At 42.5% G+C, this 20727-nt stretch overlaps 1 pseudogene across 1 annotated transcript in view; it reads right to left on the reverse strand.

The window, feature by feature from the left end:
- The window catches only part of LOC309547954 (uncharacterized protein C3orf38 homolog), a 96612-nt pseudogene that overhangs the window by 19509 nt on the left and 56376 nt on the right, over positions 1–20727 (reverse strand). The window contains exon 4 of the transcript XR_014226155.1: positions 12626–12668. The product of XR_014226155.1 is annotated as an uncharacterized protein C3orf38 homolog (transcript). The remainder of the gene's footprint in view (positions 1–12625; positions 12669–20727) is intronic.

Here is a 20727-nt window from a genome sequence, read left to right on the forward strand (position 1 = left end):
GGCATGAGGGTTGTTTGCAGTCAGGATACGAGTGAATTCCTCCTTAAGTTCAGCGTCGCTGAGTTCCAGCTGGTCCGGAGGCTTAACCAGAGTCTTGGCCTGCATCCATTCATCAGCTCCATCCCCCATATCTGTGGAGTCATCTTCATCCTCCAAATTTCTTCTTGAGCAGATGTTGGAACTCAATGCTACAACTTCAGGCCGGATTTCCGGATCAGTATCTGGATCCTCCAGGTGGAAATCGATAATTTCTTCTGAGTTTGTAGAAGACTGGTCCATTAAAAACTTGGGTCCTGAAAACCAAATGGTTTGTGTGAGGACAACTGCTGGCACTAAAATCTTCTGCATGAATGCTAGAAAGTGCTCTTGCATCTCAGGTTTGTTACGGAGAGTTTTCTCAAGTGCAGCAAATCTGGTTAAAGCTTGTTCTCGATTGTTAGGGAGAGTAAGCCTTGGTACTCGGAAGGGTAATGGAGCTACCCAACTGTTGGAATTGTCCCTGAAGAACTCTTCATCCATAATCTTGATGAACTCCTTGTCTTCGACTGAAGAGGCAATCTTGTTGTCATCACAAGTAGTCTGGTACACTGAATCACCAAAGTCCCTTTGAGAAGTGAGCTTACAGTTAATACTTTGAAGTGCTTGATATGGAACTTCGTTTTTGAAATCAAGTCTTTCCTTCACATAATAATGCAATGGACATTTCATCAGTTGACAGGTAACATTAGTTTTGTAGGAAGCTACATCCAAGAGCTTGTGAGATTGGTCTAAACAGACTTCTCCTATTATCACCCATCCAAGATCAAGTTTCTGGGCCTGAGGAGCATCATCTGGACCGTTACATAACTCTCTTATTTTATGAACTCTAGGAATGTCTCTCCCTAGTAGAATCAAAATCTTAACATCCTTGTTAAGTGGTGGAATGTAGTTAGCAATATGGCTCAAATGAGGGTGATGACGTGCAACCTCTGGTGTGGGGATTTCTTCTCTGTTGTTTGGTAGTTGATCACATTCAATTAGAGTTGGAAGAGGAAACTCTGTGTCCTCATATTCTGATGCAACTACGAAGCCATGGGCTCTTCTTCCAGAAGTATTGACCATTCCTGCACATGTCTGCAAGGTATAGGACCAGGTCTCTCCTTGAATGTTGAATAGGTCAAAGAATTCTGTACTGGCCAATGAGCGATTGCTCTGATCATCGAGTATAGCATACATTTTTATGGAATTTTGTGGACATCCTTCAGGAAAAACCCTTACAAGACATATCTTGCTACAAGACTTGCTATGAAGCCCTTCTCCACATACCTCTGTACACCTTGTGGTTACGGGGTCGGCATATTGCTCAGTTCTCTCCCCGCCATCATCTGATGTAGTCTTGGGGTTGCTGCCGGGTGAAGGTTTCCTTTTGAACAGGTCTGAATGAAGAGCGTCCACATGTTTGTCACTGTTGCAGAGAGAACATCTGATGGCGATCTTACAGTCTCTAGCTAAATGATCGGAGGATGCACAACACTTAAAACAGATATTATGCTCTTTGAGAAATGACTTGCGTTCTTCAATAGGCTTGTCCTTAAATGCACGACATTTGGAGAGAGAGTGTGGCGCATTATGAATAGGACACTGTTGATTAAGATTGCTTACTTTGATGTCTGTAGCCAAGACGTTGGATGCTATTGCAGTCTTCCTCACGGCAATAGGATGCCTTAAATCCTTGAATTTACTGTTGGTGGCAATACCCCTTGAAGTACTTAAAGGAATGGTGGTTGTATCTGGATAGAAGAAGCTTGGGTCATTCTTGGATCTTGCAACCTTCCGCACGAACTCTGAAAAATAAGAAAAGGGAGGGAAGGAAACACGATGCTCATACTTATACTTTGATCCTACACTAGTCCACTTTCCCTGAAGATGACTAGGCAACTTTGCTACAATAGGATTTACGCCCTGAGCAGTGTCTAAATAGCTAAGACCTGCTAAACTAGGATCTAACTTAGCAATTTCAAGTTCATGAAGGAGGTCACCTAACTCTCTAAGCTTATGATTGTCCTTAACAGAGATTTTAGGAAAGTCGTTTAGTCTCTGGAATAAGGCAGATTCAATGACTTCGGGGCTCCCATAGTCTTGTTCTAGACGTTCCCAGGCAGCATCAAGGCCTGCTTTAAAGTTATAAATGTAGACAGATTTAAGTCTCTTGACTTGTCCTGAAGATTGAAGCCCCAACCACTTTATTAGTAAGTCAAGTTCTGCTTGAGGATCAATGTCCAAGTTCTTGGTTACCGCCTTAAATGTAGATCTCCAACTCCTGTAGTTCTCTGGGCGGTCATCAAATCTAGACAGTCCAGTTGTAATCAACTCTCGTCGAATCATATACTTGCTGAACTCTGCAATGTCAGTGCTTTCAGTTTTTATAGCCACAGGGTCTACTGATGGTGCGCCGTCTTGGACCATGGTTGGTATCTGATGTTGGCTGGTAGGTAGAGAGAAAGGTGTTGCAGATGGGTTTAATTTAGGTAAGGGTCTGTCGACTGAAGGTCTCTGAGCATTTGAAGTCAAAGAGAGCTGTATCAAAGGGGGTATAGAGTTCATTCTGTAGTCTTCTGCTGTGCCCTTGTAATCTCTATGCACATAGGGTTGTGGTGGCACATGAGCTGCGTAGGTTGATTCACTTGATTTTGTGACGTGCGGTAGTTGTGGAGGGTCTCTGTTAGTAGGTGCGTCTAGTTGACCAGCTTGCTTTGGCGACACATTGCCTTCTGATCCACTTGCTGGATGATTATGAGAAGAATCTCCAACTGTAGGTGGGACTGTATTGTCGTGGTTCTGAGTTAGGACAAACTGTAGGGTCCTATCAACAGGGTCTTGACAAGCAGCTAAGCTGGTACAAGCTGCTCCTTCTTCCAATAGGGCTTGTTCATAGACAGATAACTCTGCTAAAGCTACTTCCTTTTCTCTATTCTTCTGAAGAATTTCTAGCTGATCCTTGAAGGCTGCTTCTTTTTCAGAGCAGGCGGCTTGAACCTGGGCTACTGCAACATTTTGGCGAGCTTTGAGTATTTGTGTCACTCAGTATTGACCTTATAGAGCAGGACCGCAAAGACTTAGAAGAAGATTTATGATATGAGCGGGCAGACCTAGAAGATTTTCCTGAGTGTCTGGAAGAAGCAGAGTTACAGGATGTAGTCTCATGTAGCTGTGCCAATCTACCTTCTATCTGTGCCTTTGCTTCAAGATATGTACTATGCCTCTGCTGGTCATTAGAAGTAAAGTCCTTTAATTCCAATGCAGCTTCCTCTATGTTGGAATGTGACAATAGGGAATAGTACTTCTCAGAAAGTCTTTTATAATTCTCAAATGCCTTCTTAGCCCTTGAAAGAGCAGTGTTCAATTGCTCAGAATTGTTGCTAGTTTCATTAGTGGCTGTTATACAAGTCTTTTCCCATAATGCAGTCAGGTTACTAGATGTTTCTTCCGTACTTGCTTCATAAACCTCCCTTGCCTTCAAGGATGGATGAGGGGCTCTGACAGGACGAGGAGAATGAAGTAAGGAGTCTGCTTTATCTTGACTAAATGCAGGTAACTCTGTGAGATCTCTGTCAGACATAATAAGTACTGTATTTCTGGTGTCTTGTTAGAAATCTGCCAGAGCTCAGCTCTGTAAGTAGTGACTTCTGTTATTAAGCAGGCTGGCTGAGGTGCTGGGTATTTGATACAATAGCTAGCTATTGCTGGAACTAGTTCAAACTGGATCACCTCAGAAGGCTGTAACAGTAATAAAGCATTCAGTAGGTGGCTGGTTTCATATGCAGAGTAATGCTTCTGGTGACTCACAGACAAGTGTGGTACTCACTGTTCTGAAGCTGCAGAGTCTTGGAAATTTACTTTCTGAAGCTGCAGAGATACCTGTGTGATGAAACAATTGGAAATTTACTATTCTGTCTCAGCATCGATTGTACCTGTGACCTCCTTGTAGACCCAGTCTGAAAGTGTGTGCAGCAGGTTGAATGATGGCTTTAACAGATAGTTTACTCAATGAATAAAGACTCCAGAGGTGTTCTCCAATGCTTCTTTATGCTTCAAGTTAGCAAAGGCATAAACATAGAGGCTTTTCCATAGGTAAATTTCCAATGAAGTTACACAGCTTCCACACTCTGCAGTCTCCTCATAACAACTAAACAAAATGGGAGTTACAGCAGGAAAATGGAGGATGGGAGAAACCATCTAGCCAGAAACAGCAGGGGTGCAAGGAAGATACCAATAACATAGCATAACATAACATGTAATAACAACTGCTAGACAGTTAAAGCTGCGTGGCAGCACATGACCCCTCTCGGTTCCCCACTCACCAAATTGCCAGAATTTTTGAGCCTTGGATATATATTGCACATAAGCCCTCTTTGCCAGGATCTCAGAGATGTTTCTCCATATAGCCTTGGATAAGGGTAGGTAAAATGTCCGCCTCCGTATCCACCATTAAAATATAAAAAGGCTGTACATGGTGAAGTATGTTTGAACAATTTATTGTGCTTGACAAGTCAAAAACATACTTACAAATATGTATTAGTATAAGCGCATATATTGTATGCCACATGTAAGCAGCGCTTGGCGTGCGTTCCACGACCAGGAAGTGCCTGACCGGAAGTGACGTTTTGTCTCGCCTGTAACCGGAAATTACATCAACGCGTTTCGCCGTCCTCCACGGCGTTTTCGGACGCTTCCTGTTTACGGACTCTATTTATATTGTTTCCATATCTCTCGTCATATCCAGATTTAACATTCTTATCTACTATATATTGCTCAAAACCTTTCGGACTTTGGCAATCTATATCAAATCTTATATTATAATCCCATTAGAAGGGACAGATCTATTGATAAATACATTATTAATTATTTTACAGTTATTACGTCCGGGCATTACTTCCTGTTTACAACCAACTTTATAACTTTATTAAACAAACCAATACGTATGAACAATTCATATCTCATACTAATATTTAAACCAAAATGGAATAAAATTGCTTCCCTGTAATATTAGGATTACTAGCAAAGTGGTGATTATACTAATAATCACTAATTAGGAATATAAAAAAATATAATAAAAAATATATAAAATATATATATAAAATTATAAAAATATAACTTTATTAAGGGAGTGGAGTTCATTAATCGATAAATAATGTTAGATGGGATACTTTTAATAGAGAGAGATTCCTATATATATGTATTAAAATTATTATTATTCTATATTTATATTTAAAATTTATATTTAAAAAGTTGTATATAGAGATTTATTGGCAGATGATGTAGGTTTAGGATAAATACATATTAAATATTAAATAAACACATTATGCTTGGGATATTATTATATATAAAAAAAGGGGGGTAATAAAATGTATTATTAATAGAAAATGTATGTATATATAAGACAGAGGATATATGTAACAACTAATCTGTATTATAAAAAAACTATATAAAGGGAAAGAATTAAAAGCATAGTGGGGTACTCCTTTACCAATTGGATAAAAAGCAATTTAAGTCTAAATCAACATTAAGTTAATAAAGTTATAAAGTTGGTTGTAAACAGGAAGTGATGCTCGGACGTAATAACCGTAAAAAAATAATTAATAATGTATTTATCAATAGATCTCTCCCTTCTAATGGGATTATAATATAAGATTTGATATAGATTGCCAAAGTCCGAAAGGTTTTGAGCAATATATAGTAGATAAGAATGTTAAATCCGGATATGACGAGAGATATGGAAACAATATAAATAGAGTCCGTAAACAGGAAGTGATGTCTTTGAAAACACAGTGGAGGACGGGGAAACGCGTTGACGTAATTTCCGGATACAGACGAGACGGAACGTCACTTTCGGTCAGGCACTTCCTGGTCGTGGAACGCACGCCAAACGCTGCTTACACGTGGCATACAATATATGCGCTTATACTAATACATGTTTGTAAGTATGTTTTTGACTTGTCAAGCACAATAAATTGTTCAAACATACGTCACCATGTACGGCCTTTTTATATTTTATTGGTGGATACGGAGGCGGACCTTTTACCTACCCTTATCCAAGGCTATATGGAGAAACATCTCTGAGATCCTGGCAAAGAGGGCTTATGTGCAATATATATCCAAGGCTCAAAAATTCTGGCAATTTGGTGAGTGGGGAACCGAGAGGGGTCATCTATCACTTTGGAGCACCTTGAATAATTTTCAGCACCTGAGCACTTTATTTGGATCACGATTAAGGACTTTTTGCTTTTATTCACAATATTTTTTTCACGTTTAAGATTGTTCTCATGAATTTTAATATTCATTTCACATGATGTGCACTATCACTAATGCTAGCGCTGCTTAATTTTGGTTTATAATACTTTTCTAAGACTTGCTTAGTGTTGCAGCTGCTGCATATAATATAATTTATGCACTTTATATATTTTTTATATATATTTTTATATATATCCTTTATATATTTATTGACTCACATATTCTAGCTGATCTACCAGCGCAGGTATTAATTTAGTTTTTTCTCAGAAAAGGCTATCTGTCACATGTTTACCTCCTTGCTGCAATGAAGATTATCTGTCACTTCAGTGTTGTAGAAAGTGCCAAATCATGCTTTTTCTGTTCCTTCATGTTGTAGACAGATAGCCTTTTCTGAGTGTAGCTGCCACTAAAAGCTGGCCATTGTCCAATGCGGTACACTTCCACATGCGGTAGGCTTCGTAACATTGTCAAGAAAGAGAGGCTCCACTATCCAGGTTTAGGAGATACCTTCTCCCCCAAGAGCCCCACACATTGAAATTGTTGGATAAGAGGATATTATATCGAGGCCCATTACCCCTGTAGGGGTGCATATTTCTGGTGAGTACGGGAGAAATCGGAGGGGTGCACTGGTCTTTCTCACCCATCACCCAGCACTCGGATCACCCGGAATATCACCAATTGAATAAGATATTTTTGCTTCACTTTTATAGCACGTTTAAAGACTGTTCAGCACTCTTTGGTGGATTATCACAATTTTTTTATTTTTTGTGTTTAATCACTGTATGGACTACCTACCTCTTTTATCGGATTATTATACTGTTTCAATTTTGTGATCACCATTATCATTTTAATCTCTTTCATTGGCACATAGTCTTTTTTGCACATCAATTTATTTATTTAGCATATATTTTTTATGAGCACATTTTAATCATATTATATTAGATTGTATTCTTATAACTGTGAAACACCACCATTACCCTTCACTAGTATATAGATTTTGTTTATTAACTATTTATTGCACATATCACTTTAACCTCATTGCTGGTGAGGTCTAGAGCAATTAGGCAAGACTTTGTCGCTGCTAAACTAAGCACTGTAGGCTAGAGTAGTGCATTGGTCATTGGTGACTGAAGGTGACTATTGGTCAATGAAGTTGAAGATAAGGGGGAGATTAATTAAATCATAAAGCACAGCTCTGCTTCTGCATGCTCTAGGTAGATTGTGGCAGCACTGCAAACACCAATCATGGATGCTTTGTTGCTCTTGCCTAACAAGCCTACCAGAATTGAGTCCTTTTCCTCCCAGTCCCAAACTCCAATATGGATTGCCTTTGTGGTTGCCTTAAAAGCGTTGCTCTCCTTGGTGTTATTGCCTGCTGCAAAGCTGACATCCTTCACCTTGCCTTTGCTCCTAATGTTCTTTGTGGTGAGGATACAGGGTTCTCCTTAAGGCACAAGTAAAGTTTAAAAAACGCTCACAAGTAAGACTTTTATGACAGAAGAGACTTGATTGGTCTCTTCTGTTATAATTGCTTCTCCCTGCCCGTCAGTGTTTGTATACACTGATATGCGCATGTGCAGTTTTGCGCAGATTTAAAAGCAAAAAAGGAGCTATAGCATAACCTGCATGCCAAGTCACTACATAATTGTAGCCTTTTTAACTAAACAATAACCATAAAAATATAGACCCCAACTTAAGAATTAAGGTCACTCAAAGAGGTTACTTCCACAGACTTTAAAACAATCTGGTAAATTATGTAGACAGTACCAGGTTAACAATGCTTACAGCACCAACATTCCAAAGTATCCCTCTCTGCGGGAGAATCGGTTGTGGGTGGATCCCCCGATCCAGTGGTGCATACGGCCCGCGTGGACAGACTCCCTTCTTTTGGAACCCATTTACAGCTTCACTACCCCTGTACAATCTGTGAGGTAGATAGCCATATTTAGGAACTGATGCCTACATTTATGTGTGCAGCTTCTTTTTTGTTTATATGTTAATGAGTATGTAAAAATCTGGACATATTGCAAAATGCCTGATCTTGATCTTATATTTATCTATGCATCACCAAATTCATCATGCTTTTCCTTGAAGAAGCAGGAATGGCGAAACATGTCGGAACTATAGGCGTGATGAAAGACTACCATACTTGATGGATGATTGACTAAGGTTGTACAAATGTTTTTAGGCAAATTGTGTTGGATTAAATAAATATTAATGTGTTTAAGAATCTACTTGCTTTATTATTATGTCTATGTACCTATAAAGTCCCGCATCTCCTATCCGGTTTAAATTTTTTTACAGATTTTAAGTGGCTTTGACAAAGGTATTTTTGAAAATGTACAAAAATGATTTTAATAAAATTTAAATATCATCAAAATATATCACAAGATCAAACATAAACAAATTATAATAAAATGCTCTTCACTACATCCACATACAATTTTTAAGACTAGGTTGTCTTATACTGCAAAAGGCAGCAAGCATGCATCCCATATTGACAGCTATGGGCAAGCCAAGGGCAAGGAAACCCATAAAATGCCTTTTTGTAAAGTTCACTTTTTTATTAATAGGTAGACAGAATTTTAAAACTCAGGTAGCACTTACTATTCTAACTAAGAAATGTTTTGGTGAAAGTTGGGTGATAAAAAGCACTTTGTAGTCAACCAAGCGGCACTGACATGGCACTTTATTAAATCTGCTGTTTCTTCCTTCCACACACTTTATACAGTGGGTATAGAAAATAATCACCCTCCTTTAAAACAATCACATTGTGTTGCTTTGCAGCCTGAAATGAAGACACGCAGTTTTTGTTTCATCCAGCTCTATTTACTCAGTGCAACATATAACATCCAAGGGAAAGATAACACCAACATGTCAGAAAAAAATAAATAAAAATAAAAACCAGAATCACTGAGTTGGAAAAAGTATCACCCCCCCCTCCTAAAAATAACTTGTAAACTCAATCAGGTGTAGATAATCACCTTCTCAATGGCACACAAAGCTATTTGACTTTCACTGTGATCAGCTGTGTTCATTTTGAAAGAGCTTTCCTAGAGCATTTCAGTCTCTGTTAGTGCAACTAAAGCAATTGGGGAAATAAATTGGCTGAACACCTCCGTCGGTCCAATAGATTTTTTGAAACAGGTGTAAAACTGCCACTTGGACAAGGACACAGACCATGGAAAGGTTGACGTGTTTTTACACTGACAATGTGCTTCTTCAAAACGTAGGGGAATACTGAATCCACACTTCTTAAATAGGAGCCACCCTCACCTATCACAGGTGCTAGGTGACCTGATCAGTTCCCCATATGTCTTGATAAGCACATAAAAGCATTTCACATACAAAAGTGAATCCCCTATGAACATAAATGAGCACAAATACAAATATTTATGATATGAAATACCAATGAAAAAATTAAATAAACCACATATAATGCAAGTGATAAAGCAGGAGAAAAGAGAAAAAAATAAAAAATACATTTTTTTTTGGGAAAAACAAAGGAGAATGAACATAGTCCAAACTCATGACCCTCGAAGGACAAAATCGGAAGAAAAAAAACAAAAAAAGGAAAAACGAAGGGGAATCGAAAAAATTTTTTTGGGAAAATTCAAAATAATTTTGAGTGTCAATGTAAAGTGAATAAGCATATATACAATAACAATACTAATAAATTCACTTTGTTAAGCAAAAAATATATAATCAAATCCACATTGGATAAGAAAAATCAAAACAATGTGTTAAAGCGCATGCATGGCTAAAGGGCCAATGGGGGTGGCTCCTATTTAAGAAGAGTGGATTCAGTATTCCCCTAGGTTTTGCAGAAGCACGTTATCAGTGTGAAACACATCAACCTTTTCTTGGTCTGTGCCCTTGTCTTGGTGGCAGTTTTACATGTTTCAATAAATATATTGGACAGACGGAGGTATGCAGCCAATTTAATTTCCCAAGTTGTATTCACGGATGTGAGCCGGGGGGTAGCACCCAGTCCCACCTGTTCTCAGGATTACACCTCTCCCCTGGAGCAGCGAAGAGGCCTCTCTGTTTTCCCTGCAACTGAAGCAAACAATCAACTATGGGTGGCAAGGCACTGTCAAAAGATCTCCGATATAAAGTTATGGATAGGCACAAGTCAGGAGATAGTTAGAAAAAAAATTAAAATGCTTTATCAATGCCAGAAGCACAGTGAAGTCTATTATTAAGAAAAAGTGGAAGGTATTTGGTACACCACAGACCCTCCCTGGATTAGGACATCACTCCAAACTGAATGAGGGAGCCAGGAGGAAACTGGTCAGAGTCTACCAAGAGGCCTACAGCAACTCCAAAGCATTTGCAGGAATTTATGACAAAGAGTGGTCATTGCGTGCATGTGACAACAATATCACAACTTCTCCACAAATGTGGCTTGAATGGGAGCGTTGCAAGAAAAAAGACGCTCCTCAAAAAAAGGCCACATGCAGTCACGACTGAGCTTTGCCAAAACGCACCTAGAAGATTCTGAGGCTACATGGGAAAAGGTGTTATAGTCAGATGAGACTAAAATGTAATTATTTGGTCTTAACACCAAACGATATGTCTGGCAGAAATCCAATACAGCTCAACATCCAAATAACACCATTCCTACAGTAAAGCATGGAGGTGGTAATATCCTTTTATTGGGGTGTTTCGCTGCATCAGGGACTGGAGAACTTGTCAGGAAAGAAGAAAAATGAATGGGGCAAAATACCATCAAATTCTTGAGGAAAATCTGCTGCCCTCCGCCAGAAAGTTGTCAATGGGAAGAAGGTTTACCTTCCAGCATGACAATGACCCAAAGCATACAGCAAAAATGACCACACAGTGGTCAAAGGAGAAAAAGGTGAATGTCCTTGCAAGGCCTAGTCCTTATCTGTTGAATGACTTGAAGACTGCAGTCCACAAACAGTTACCATCAAATTTAACTGAACTTGAGCAGTTCTGCAAATAAGAGTGTGCAAATTTTGAAGTCTCGATGTGCAAAGTTAGTAGAACGATATTCCAACAGACTAAAGGCTGTAATTAAAGCAAAAGGGGGTTCAACAAGCTACTGACACGGGGGAGTGACCCTTTTTCCGATTGATTCTGTTTTTTATTTATTAATTAATGTATTTATTTTTGAAATGTTGGTGTTATATCTGTCACTAAGGCTGCATTCACACTTGAGCGTAGCGTTTTCGTGCCTTTTTTACCGCAATTTTTACCGTGATTTTCAGGCGTTTTTGGAGGCAGGCATTGACATCTATCAAAAACGCTGGTAATCAGCCCAAAAAGAAGCTCATGTACTTTTTTCAGCTACAGGCGTTTTGCTTCAGGTGTTAAAACTCTCAGATGTGAACAGGGGCCATTTAAATGAATGGGGTTTTACTTGTTGGGCATTTTGGAACGGTTTTTTTAGCGTTTTTTTGGAGCTGAAAAATGCTCAAAAACGCCCAGGTGTGAATGGAGCCTTAGATGTTATATATTGCACTGAGTAAATACAGCTGGATAAAACAAAAACTGTGTCTGTCTTCATTTCAGGCTGCAAATCAACAAACTAATTATTTTAAAGAGGAGTGATTCTTTTCTATACCCACTGCAAATGTCCTAACAGCAGCATAATACAGAAGTCTTTCTACACAAAGGATACAGAATCCACAGGAATGACGAAACCAGTGCTAGTAACCAGGGCCGCTGATAAGGCAGTACAGCCAGCCCTCCTGTACTGGGTCCAGGTCTCATCAGTTCAAAAGGGGGGCCCAGGCACCTGTTGAGCAGGAGGGCCGGCTGTACTGTCTTATTGCAGAGATCAATCCACTTCTGTCTCCCAGTGCAAAGCTGTCAGCTTCTCCTACTCTCCCTTCCTCCGGCTGCACTGCAAGGGGATTGGTTCCAGCACATGCACCCCTTCCATCTGCTGTCCGGGCCCCCCTGTGTGCCCCTTTCTCCCACAGCGCTTCCAGCATCTCTCCTCTCTGGACGGCAGCTGCTGTGGGCACACAGGTGGATGTCATTTACTGGCCCTTTACATTCCTGAATGAACACAGGGAGCGATCGGTACCAATCACTCCTGTATTCATTTATCACTGACGCATAGTAAACTATGTTCACTATGCTTCAGCTTGTGAATGAGCAGGAAGCCTCAGAGTGCTTCCTATTTATTCATCTGTGCAGCATAGGCTGTGGAGAAAGGGACTGATAAATCTATGTCCTCGGTCACTTTCAGCCAGAGGGGGGCCTGTCAGGAAGGCTGTATGGGGCCCCATGATTTCTATCAGCAGCCATGCTAGTAAACTGTGTTAAAAACCCAATACCTGTTATCCCTCAGCTAAAAAAGGCAGAAAATTGTAATACTCACTCATCTTTTCACCTTCAGTTCTTGTCTTCAAGGCAGCTGCACACTAGAAAAATGCATCTGATCAAAAGTGGGACAAGGCTAAACAAATATATTGATATCCAACATAGCATAGGGCAAAGCTATCTAGTCAAAACAAGAACATGTGAAATCATAGGAATCACAGAGCATTCCCTATTAAAAACATAATTCTGCACTGTCACATTGTGGCGACTGGCACAGGCCACGGCCTAGCAGTGATAGTGGCAGGGAAGTAGTGGCCAGTGAGCAGTGGCGGCCCGTGCATAGGGGGCGCCAGGGCGCCGCCCCCCCCCCCCTACCCCTAAAGAAAAGAAAAAAAAAACAAGAAGAAAAAAAAAAAAAAAAACGAACAAATAAAGTTTTGAAAAAAAAAATTACAAAATGAACAAAGAAAGTTTTGAAAAAAAAAAAAATTGTGTTCGCCGCTACCCCGGCCTATGTGGTGGCTATGGGGGGGTGGGGTTTACGACCCAGAAGGGCGCCGATTGGCTGCCTTCTGGGGGCGTAACCTGAGTGCATGTCATTGCGCTTGGGCACCCCCACTTTCCTGATATCCTGGCTGTGATTGGTCCAGTCTCCAGCCTGGAAGAATCATCATCCAGGACATCGGATCGTGACGTCACAATGGGGGCGGTGCCGGTGCGTGCGTCCGTCACTCACCGTCACCGCCGCTCGGAGGACCGCCGCCGCCGCCGCAGAAGAGGACGAATGGATCGAGGAGGGGAGAACCCGCCGCCGCCAGGTAAGTGTAGATTGAAGGGAGCACGCACGCTGGTCTCTGCATTGATTGGGGGACAATGCTGACTGTGGCACTCTGCAATCATTGGGGGACAATGCTGATTGTGGCACTCTGCAATCATTGGGGTACAATGCTGACTGTGGCACTCTGCATTGATTGGGGGACAATGCTGACTGTGGCACTCTGCAATCATTGGGGTACAATGCTGACTGTGGCACTCTGCAATCATTGGGGTACGATTCTGTGGGCACTCTGCAATCATTGGGGACAATGCTGACTGTGGCACTCTGCAATCATTGGGGTACAATGCTGACTGTGGCACTCTGCAATCATTGGGGTACAATGCTGTGGGCACTCTGCAATCATTGGGGTACAATGCTGTGGGCACTCTGCAATCATTGGGGTACAATGCTGACTGTGGCACTCTGCAATCATTGGGGTACAATGCTGTGGGCACTCTGCAATCATTGGGGTACAATGCTGTGGCACTCTGCAATCATTGGGGTACAATGCTGTGGGCACTCTGCAGTCATTTGGGTACGATGCTGTGGCACTCTGCAATCATTGGGGTACAATGCTGTGGCACTCTGCAATCATTGGGGGACAATGCTGTGGGCACTCTGCAATCATTGGGGTACAATGCTGTGGGCACTCTGCAATCATTGGGGTACAATGCTGACTGTGGCACTCTGCAATCATTGGGGTACAATGCTGTGGGCACTCTGCAATCATTGGGGTACGATGCTGTGGCACTCTGCAATCATTGGGGTACAATGCTGTGGGCACTCTGCAATCATTGGGGTACGATGCTGTGGCACTCTGCAATCATTGGGGGACAATGCTGTGGGCACTCTGCAATCATTGGGGTACAATGCTGTGGCACTCTGCAATCATTGGGGTACAATGCTGTGGGCACTCTGCAATCATTGGGGTACAATGCTGTGGGCACTCTGCAATCATTGGGGTACGATGCTGTGGCACTCTGCAATCATTGGGGTACAATGCTGTGGCACTCTGCAATCATTGGGGGACAATGCTGTGGGCACTCTGCAATCATTGGGGTACAATGCTGTGGGCACTCTGCAATCATTGGGGTACAATTCTGTGGCACTCTGCAATCATTGGGGTACAATGCTGTGGGCACTCTGCAATCATTGGGGTACAATGCTGTGGGCACTCTGCAGTGATTGGGGACAATGCTGTGGCGCTCTGCATTGAAAGGGGCACGCACGCTGAACTCTGCATTGATGGGGGCACAGCACATTGTTCATTGCATTGAAGGAGGCACAGCATGGTTGCATTGAAGGGGGCACAACACAGTTGCATTGAAGGGGGCACGCACGCTGAACTCTGCATTGTGGGGGCACAGCACAGTGTTCATTGCATTGAAGGGGGCACAGCACAGTGTTCATTGCATTGAAGGGGGCACAGTGTTTATTGCATTGAAGGGGTCACAGCACATTGTTCATTGCATTGAAGGGGTCACAGCACAGTGTTTATTGCATTGAAGGGGGGCACAGCACAGTGTTTATTGCATTGAAGGGGTCACAGCACACTGTTCATTGCATTGAAGGGGTCACAGCACAGTGTTTATTGCATTGAAGGGGGGCACAGCACAGTGTGTATTGCATTGAAGGGGGCACAGCACAGTGTTTATTGCATTGAAGGGGGCACAGCACAGTGTTTATTGCATTGAAGGGGGCACAGCACAGTGTTTATTGCATTGAAGGGGGCACAGCACATTGTTCATTGCATTGAAGGAGGCACAGCATGGTTGCATTGAAGGGGGCACAACACAGTTGCATTGAAGGGGGCACGCACGCTGAACTCTGCATTGTGGGGGCACAGCACAGTGTTCATTGCATTGAAGGGGGCACAGCACAGTGTTCATTGCATTGAAGGGGGCACAGTGTTTATTGCATTGAAGGGGTCACAGCACATTGTTCATTGCATTGAAGGGGTCACAGCACAGTGTTTATTGCATTGAAGGGGGGCACAGCACAGTGTTTATTGCATTGAAGGGGTCACAGCACACTGTTCATTGCATTGAAGGGGTCACAGCACAGTGTTTATTGCATTGAAGGGGGGCACAGCACAGTGTGTATTGCATTGAAGGGGGCACAGCACAGTGTTTATTGCATTGAAGGGGGCACAGCACAGTGTTTATTGCATTGAAGGGGGCACAGCACAGTGTTTATTGCATTGAAGGGGGCACAGCACATTGTTCGTTGCATTGAAGGGGTCACAGCACAGTGTTTGTTGAATTGAAGGGGGCACAGGTCAGTGTTTATTGCATTGAAGGGGGCACAGCACAGTGTTTATTGCATTGAAGGGGGCACAGCACAGTGTTTATTGCATTGAAGGGGTCACAGCACAGTGTTCATTGCATTGAAGGGGTCACAGCACAGTGTTTATTGCATTGAAGGGGTCACAGCACAGTGTTTATTGCATTGAAGGGGTCACAGCACACAGTGGTTATTGCATTGAAGGGGTCACAGCACAGTGTTTATTGCATTGAAGGGGTCACAGCACAGTGTTCATTGCATTGAAGGGGTCACAGCACACTGTTCATTGCATTGAAGGGGTCACAGCACAGTGTTTATTGCATTGAAGGGGGGCACAGCACAGTGTGTATTGCATTGAAGGGGGCACAGCACAGTGTTTATTGCATTGAAGGGGGCACAGCACAGTGTTTATTGCATTGAAGGGGGCACAGCACAGTGTTTATTGCATTGAAGGGGGCACAGCACATTGTTCGTTGCATTGAAGGGGTCACAGCACAGTGTTTGTTGAATTGAAGGGGGCACAGGTCAGTGTTTATTGCATTGAAGGGGGCACAGCACAGTGTTTATTGCATTGAAGGGGGCACAGCACAGTGTTTATTGCATTGAAGGGGTCACAGCACAGTGTTCATTGCATTGAAGGGGTCACAGCACAGTGTTTATTGCATTGAAGGGGTCACAGCACAGTGTTTATTGCATTGAAGGGGTCACAGCACACAGTGTTTATTGCATTGAAGGGGTCACAGCACAGTGTTTATTGCATTGAAGGGGTCACAGCACAGTGTTCATTGCATTGAAGGGGTCACAGCACAGTGTTCATTGCATTGAAGGGGGCACAGCACAGTGTTCATTGCATTGAAGGGGGTACGCACGCTGGTCTCAGCATTGAAAGGGGGCACAGCACAGTGTTCATTGCATTGAAGGGGGCACAGCACAATGTTCATTGCATTGAAGGGGGCACGCACGCTGATCTCTGCATTAAAGGGGGCATGTACCATCTCCTGTACCATGACCTGTGACATGCCTATACCATATCTGTGCCATGCCTATACCATATCTGTGCCATGCCTATACCATCTCCTGTACCATCACCTATGCCATGCCTGTACCATGACTTCAAAGTCACGCAATTTTTTACTGCGTTTTTTGGCGCGAAGCAATACCTATTACATTTTTCTTTTTGCGCCCCCCCAAAAATTTTGAGCACCAGCCGCCACTGAGTAGCTGAGGTCCCTGATTGGGTAAAATTTCTGCTTGGTTTTTTGTGTCTGTTTTCCTGCTGAAGAGATTTAAAGTTACAACTTGTCCTGAGAGAAAGTGAAGGTAAATCCATGCAACAGGGACAGCCCCTAAAAAAACATCAAAGCAGAACGCCAGCAAACATTCCAAGAATAAAATAAAAAGCACATTAACAAATAAAATAAATGCAATTTGCCATCGCAACATTCAGCTTCACTCCTAAGATTTCCCTTGCTGTGCTTGCTAGACGTCCTCAGTCTGATGGTCAGTGTCATTCTAATCACTTTCTCTGAGCTCAGGTTTTCCTGGCCCTTCCCCCAGCCTGTGACTGGACAGTGAAAAGAGAAGCAGCACAGTAATGAACTCATGTTTCTGTCACTCTAATTTCTCTTCCTATCAGCATTCCTCTTTTCAGCAAATAAGATGATCGGTTGTACTAGATTGTAGTTCTTTTTCCTGGCCCCTACAAACTCTGCTAAACAGAGACTGCAAGAGGCTTATTTCAGGTCAAATTCAGGACCTTACACTGCTTGAAGTTAAGGCATTTGTAACCCCAACACTTTATATTCCTGATTTGTGCCTGCTGTATCATGTACTTGTATGAGAAAGTATCCTGTTCTCTTTGTAGTGCTTCCTTTTATGTGAAGTCCCTGGTGTTCCTGTTTTCCTCTCAAAAACTGACCACCCTAAGCAGGAGAGCACACTGTGGGCTAGTTCTTCTAGGGAACTCAGCGTGGTCTCCTCCAATGATCAGACTTGTCCTGACACGACCCTGCTGCTTTGACATTCACTGGGGAGCTCAGTGTGCTGCTGCTTCTCCTCCCCCAGCTCTTATGCAGCTGAGAACAGAGGGAATGTCATCACTGGTGAAAAGGAAACAAGGTATTTTTAATTTCTTTTTATATCTATACAAAAATGTTTTGCCTTTCATTTCTATTTTAAACTAAATGGGTTGTTTTACAAGATGATCATTTACAATCACTTTAATACCTTTAATGGTGTATTCAGGATCACAGACCCGGATTATCTGGGTATTTTATATGTGCCTTATAGTAAAACAAAGCTAAGGTTAACTGACTGTACGTGAATATGCGGCCTCGTCTTGAAGGGGTTGTACCGGTGTGATGCCTGCAGCTGCTTTCTTGGGATAACACCCGATGTGGCTAAAAAGCCACTCAGCTGTTATCCTAAGCAGTAGGAGGGGGCATCCCACTGAGAGGCCTGAGCGACCAGCTGGCATTGTCCGCCAGGTCAGAGACCCGAACAAAGTCTTATTGACTCCAGATTCCTCCAAAAAGAGTACCTGTCACTGCCTATTACTGTCACAAAGGATGTTTACATTCCTTCTGACAGCAATAAAAGTGATCAGAATTTTTTTTTTTTTTCATGGAGTGTAAAAATAAAAAATTAAAAGAAATAAAGAAAATATGAAAAAAAAACAATTGAAAGCGCCCCATCCCTTTGTGCTTGCACGCAGAAGCGAACACATACGTAAGTTGTGACCACAACTGTAAACAGTGTTCAAACCACACATGATCATTAGAGCAAAAGCAATAATTCTAGCACAAGACCTCCTCTGAAACTCTAAACAGGTAACCTGTAAAAATTTTGAAAGCCTCGCCTATGGAGTAGTTTGTCGCCATTTCACAAATGTGCGCAATTTTAAAGCATCTACTCAGCCTAACATCATCTTTCACATTATACAAAAAAAATTGGCTAACTTTCTTGTTATTTTATTAATTTTTTGTTTTGATTCATGAAAGTGTATTTTTTTTCAAATAAATTGCGTTTGAAAGACCACTGCACAATAGCTGTGTGACGTATAATATGGCAATGATCGCTATTTTATTCTATAGGGTCTTTACTCAAATAATGGGATTTTTGACTTACCGTAAAATTAATTTCTCTGATGTTCATTGACGGACACAGCTCCTGATTTTTCTTAACCATCGGGTTATTCTGCCCCCTACAGGAGTAGGACACTAGGCAGGAAAAAGCTTGATTACCGCTATGGCCAGTCCCAGGGGTTATACACCCACTCTATGCTATATGCACTCAGTTTTGTTACAAGCAGTATCAGAAAAAAGCTAACTCCACAGAGCGGTGGGTGCTGTGTCCGTTAATGAACATCAGAGAAATGGAATTTACAGTGGTTCAAAAATCCCATTTTCTCTTTCGTTCATTGACGGACACAGCTCCAGATTCTTCTTAACCATTGGGACGTCCCAAAGCAGTGTTAAACATGAGGGGTGGTAAAAAAGCAGAACAAAAATTCCCAAGGCTAACCATAGCCAACCAGGTATAATGGAGCTCAACCATAAATAACTGTATCTCACCTAAAAAAAACAATACACCCTCAAAGAGGACCAGGTCTTCTAAACAGCAGCCAGCAAAACCTTGCAGCCACAAGAAGCATTCGCAGATGCCAACACATCCACTTTATAAAAATGTTGTAAAAGTGTGCACCGAGGACCAGGTGGCCGCCTTGCAAACCTGCGCCACTGATGCTTGATGACGGAAAGCCCAGGAGACACTAAGCACCCTAGTAGAGTACTCCTTAACAGGGAAAGGAGGAACCTGACCCCTGAAGCAATAGGCCCGAACCACCTGTCTGTCTGATCCATCTGGAATCCATTGTGAGGTCCGTCCGTGAGGCAAAAAAAGATAGTCCGACTCCCTAAAAGACTCCATAGCTGCCAGGTACTCCCTGATTGCCTGGACCACTTCCAAGGCATGCAAGGCAATTTCCTTCGGATGTTCAGCCTGGGACACAGGGAAGGCAACACAATGTCTTGATTCAAATGTCAGTCAGAGACCAGCTTAGGAAGGAATGATGGACAGGGGCGAAGCACCACCTTTTCGGTGTGAATCACAAAATAGGGTGATGACAGGATAACGCAGCCAATTCCGACACCCTGTGTGCCAAGGTGATAGCCACCAAAAAAAGCCACCTTCTGGGGCAGGGCAAGCAAGGAAACCTCCAGAAAATTTTCAAGGGGAGGCTTCTGTAGAGCCGAAAGCAGCACATTAAGATCTCAGGGTGGCAACAGAGCCCACACTGAATGAACCAAATGTCAGACACCCTGAAGAAAGGTACACGCCAGGGAGTGTGAGGCCAAAGGTCGTTAGAAAAAGACCGCCAAAACTGATACTTGGCCCTTGATGATACTCAAGGCCAATTTCTGTTCAACCCCCCTTTGAAGGAAGGTTAAGAACTGATCCACTGAGAAGGATCGAGGATGAACCCAAAGAGACTCACACCACTCAATGTCTGTCTTCCATGTACGATGGTAGATCTTCCTAGAAGTAGATTTCCTAGCTTTCAACAGCGTAGCAATCACAGACAAAATCACTGACAGCATAAGAAACCTCCATCCTTCAGCACCTGGCATTCAACAGCCCAGCCGTAAAAGCCAGCGTCTGTAAAGCAGGATGGAAGATTGGTCCTTGGGACTGCAGATCCTCCCTGAGAGGAAGTCCCAGAGGAGCATTAGCAACCAGCCATACCAGATCCATGTACCAAGACCAGTGAGATCAGTCTGGAATAAATCCCTTCTTCTTTGATCCTGCACCAGAGCCATGGCAGAAATTTGAGAGGACTGGAACAAATCCGTCAGCCCACCTTAGAATGCCGGTTACACTACTTGTACCCCCTTGGTGATAGACATAGACCATGGCCGTGGCATTGTCCAAATGAAATTGTACCGGACACCCCTGAAGATGAAATGTTTAATGAGCCAGACAAAGGCTGATCGTTTAGGGTTCCAGAACAATAATCAGCAGTCTTGATCCCCTGAGCACATCTGTGCTGAGGACACCTCCCC

This window comes from Pelophylax lessonae, assembly GCF_965119305.1.
Source record: "Pelophylax lessonae genome assembly, chromosome: 2".
Taxonomy (NCBI): domain Eukaryota; kingdom Metazoa; phylum Chordata; class Amphibia; order Anura; family Ranidae; genus Pelophylax; species Pelophylax lessonae.